This window comes from Leptonychotes weddellii, unplaced genomic scaffold (genome assembly GCF_054177405.1).
Source record: "Leptonychotes weddellii isolate Sample4059 unplaced genomic scaffold, ASM5417740v2 HiC_scaffold_20409, whole genome shotgun sequence".
NCBI lineage: Eukaryota > Metazoa > Chordata > Mammalia > Carnivora > Phocidae > Leptonychotes > Leptonychotes weddellii.
This window is the reverse complement of record NW_027790738.1, coordinates 1-3,282: the sequence shown is the minus strand read 5'-3', so window position 1 is coordinate 3,282 and position 3,282 is coordinate 1. Positions and strand designations below refer to the sequence as shown.

Here is a 3,282-nt window from a genome sequence, read left to right as displayed (position 1 = left end):
TATCAGTGAGACCATATTGATACTTGTCTTTCTCTGACTTATTTCGCTTAGCATAATACCCTCTAGTTCCATCCACGTCGTTGCAAATGGCAAGATTTCATTTTTTGATGGCTGTGTAATATTCCATTGTGTGTGTGTGTGTGTGTGTGTGTGTGTGTGTGTGTGTACACACACACACCACATCTTCCTTATCCATTCACACCACATCTTCCTTATCCATTCGTCTGTCAATGGACATCTGGGCTTTTTCCATAAGCACAGTATTCTGTACTCAGTGTTCTTTACTGGCTTTTCCAACTCTATTATGATAGTTAAAAAATTAAAATATCTTCATAAATTTTGGGCATTACAGAAATAACATTCATTATGATAAAGCAGGGCTAAAACCGTTTTAAAAACAGTATTTAGATGGGGGTGCCTGGGTGGCTCAGTCGTTAAGCGTCTGCCTTCGGCTTAGGTCATGATCCTGGGGTCCTGGGATCGAGCCCCGCATTGGGCTCCCTGCTCAGCGGGAAACCTACTTCTCCCTCTCCCACTCCCCCTGCTTGTGTTCCCTCTCTCGCTGTGTCTCTCTCTGTCAAATAAATAAATAAAATCTAAAAAAAACCAATATTTAGATGTATTTTTAGACAGTTTACGCTACAGAGACTTAAGAATTATGTTTTTAAATTTTGCTTCTATGACAACACAGATTTTTATACTTGATTCAGGTCTTTTTTTTTTTTTTCCCCAGAAGTTATTTATGACTAAAACAGAATCAAGATGTTGAGTTGTCTAAGGCATTATTCAGATTGTTTAAAAGCCCTAGCTTAGGGGGTAAATGGGACAGTAATTTTTTCATAGTACTTTAAAGTTATAGTTTAAATGTGGTATTGCTGTATATTGTTAACATCTATAGCTTTTAAAATTATCTTATTATTTGGAAAAGATTAAAAGCTGAATTATTGGGCGCCTGGGTGGCTCAGTTGGTTAAGCGACTGCCTTCGGCCCAGGTCATGATCCTGGAGTCCCGGGATCGAGTCCCGCATCGGGCTCCCTGCTCGGCAGGGAGTCTGCTTCTCCCTCTGACCCTCCTCCCTCTCATGCTCTCTGTATCTCATTCTCTCTGTCTCAAATAAATAAATAAAAAATCTTTAAAAAAAAAAAAAAAGCTGAATTATTGTTTAACTTTGAAACTTTATTTTCAAGAAGTCCAGACATTGCAGAGTAATATATTTAAAAATGCTTAGTAACTACTTTGCTGTGACTTTTGAGATTTTTTGAAGTAAATGTCCTGTAATTTATTACTTGTACTTCTTACATACTGTTTTAAAATTTAAATTTAGAAATTCATGCTGAAGTCCAACTTAAGAATTACGGGAAATTTCTTGAGGAGTATACATCTCAATTGAGAAGAATTGAAGATGCACTGGATGATTCAATTGGTGATGTTTGGGATTTCAATCTTGATCCAATAGCATTAAAGGTTTGATTTTGTTTTATTTTTAATTTATGTATACATTTTCAGGACATACTGTATCTTGAAAACATAATTTTAAAAAATGGAATATACATTTGGCCCTTGAATAATGTGGGGGTTAGGAGTGCTGACTTCCCATGCAGTTGAAAATCTACATAGAACTTTAGACTCCCCAAACTTAACTAATAGCCTGCTGTTGACCAGAAGCCTTACCAATAACATAAACAGTCGATTAACACATATTTCGTATATGTATTATATACTTTATTCTTACGGTAAGCTAGACAAAAGAAAATGTTATGAGAAAATCACAAAGAAAATACATTTATAGTGCTGTACTGTATTTATAAAAAGATAAACCTGCATGTAAGTGGACCCATGCCGTTCAAACCTGTGTTCAAAGGTCAACTGTATATTTTTATTATCTGGCATCTAGAGAACCAGAAGAAACTTGGAGAAAAATTGTGAATTTCCTTATCTTGAAGCCAGGCAGATGTGTGTTTTTCGTTTTTTGTTTTAATGAATAACACAGACTTTTGAGGTAGCCTTTGTTTTTCATCAAGAAAATGAAAAGGGTTGGAATAGAATATTCAAACTTTATTTGTTCCTTATTGAGATTATCTTACATATAGTGAAATGCATAGATACACAATATACTGTTCAGTGAATTTTTGTCAAACACATGTATCCATCTCACTCATAGTCTAATGAAGATATAGAGTCCATCATTTTCCCTTATGCCATTTAGGGTATCTTAATGTGGGAGTAATTTTTTTCAGTTTTTATTTAAATTCCAGTTATTTAACATATAGTGTAATAATAGTAGTAGAATTTTATTTAGAGTAATTTTTTAATGTATGAAATAAGTCACTCCTGGGGAGCCTGGGTGGCTCAGTCGGTTAAGCGTCTGCCTTCGGCTCAGGTCCGTGGTCCCAGGGTCCTGGGGTTAAGCCCTGTGTTGGGCTTCCTGCTCACGGGGCGGGGGGGCCCTGCTTCTCCCTCTCCTCCCCTGCTCATGCTCACTCTTGCTATCTCTGTCTCAAATAAATGAACAAAATCTTTAATAAGTCACTCCTGCTCTGTTCCATTTCGAGATCATTCTATCTTGTTTTATCTTTGAAACTAGCCTGTTACCACTTAAATAATAATTAACATTTACTGAACATTTATTATGTATTAGACACTGTCCTGAGTTACCTATTGACTTATTTAGTAACAGTTTTCTTGAAATTCACATATCATATAATTCTTTGGCTTTTAGTGTATTCACAGAATTGTGCAGCCATCACCAGACTCAATTTAAGAGCACTTTCACCACCCCCAAAAGAAATCCTATACCAATTAGCAATCAATCCCCATCTGGTGTGTGTTAGTGCTAAGTACAGGGTCCAAGACAAGTTTAAATAGAATAGGGCTAGACTCAATTTGAATATCTAAAATTTCAATGATTTTTTTCAAATTAAAAAGAAATATTCTTTCCCTTTGTTTCTATAGCTTTTGCCTTATGAGCAGTCTTCCCTTTTGGAACTCATAAAGACTGAAAACAAGGTACAGATTTCTAAACCTAAAAATCTATTTTTTAAACGCTTTAGTTATCTGCTATAACTTATCTTTTTATTTATGTTTTTCCTCATGAAACTAGGTCTTGAACAAAGTCATCACTGTTTATGCTGCACTTTGTTGTGAAATCAAGAAATTAAAGTATGAGGTAATTATTTGTACTCTTAAGTTGTTAAAACATGATTTAAAAGCAAATATGTGCTTATATGTATAGTGTACATAAAGATTTATTGCATGCTGAATGAATTGTTTAATACTAATAA

The 3,282-nt window shown here is 34.9% G+C and overlaps 1 long non-coding RNA gene across 1 annotated transcript; it reads left to right on the top strand.

The window, feature by feature from the left end:
- The first annotated feature begins 1,157 nt into the window (after nt 1-1,157).
- LOC145718712 (uncharacterized) lies at nt 1,158-3,188 on the top strand. The gene is made up of 3 exons (XR_014141977.1): nt 1,158-1,465; nt 2,954-3,007; nt 3,102-3,188. It is a non-coding gene; the product is annotated as an uncharacterized LOC145718712 (long non-coding RNA).
- The last annotated feature ends 94 nt before the right edge of the window (nt 3,189-3,282 follow it).